This window comes from Ruditapes philippinarum, unplaced genomic scaffold (assembly GCF_026571515.1).
Source record: "Ruditapes philippinarum isolate M1 unplaced genomic scaffold, ASM2657151v2 ctg5149_1_1_1_1, whole genome shotgun sequence".
NCBI classification, from domain to species: domain Eukaryota; kingdom Metazoa; phylum Mollusca; class Bivalvia; order Venerida; family Veneridae; genus Ruditapes; species Ruditapes philippinarum.
This window is the reverse complement of record NW_026857739.1, coordinates 121,313-121,668: the sequence shown is the minus strand read 5'-3', so window position 1 is coordinate 121,668 and position 356 is coordinate 121,313.

Sequence of the window (356 nt, the reverse complement as noted above, 5' to 3'; positions counted from 1 at the left end):
CATAGCTTCAATACTAACAAAGTTACTACATTTAACTTTAATTAAGGATTCATATCAAAGAGTTCTTATTGAAATCACCCATTTCAGATAAAAAGGTCAATGATTAAGGTCACTTTGACTTTCAACAACAAATATATGGTGACTTCTTCTGACTTCAAAGTTGGTATGCATGCTTCTTTCAATGACCCGAAGTGCAGTACATAAGAATCGTCACTCTGCAATTCTTAATTGTTGAGTTATTGCTCTTTGTTAATTTTCATATTTCATTTTTGTCAGGGCCATTTCTCATAAACTAAAGCTTTGGACATGACACTACATTGGATGATAGTACTCTGTTCTCCATGATTTTTGAGTTA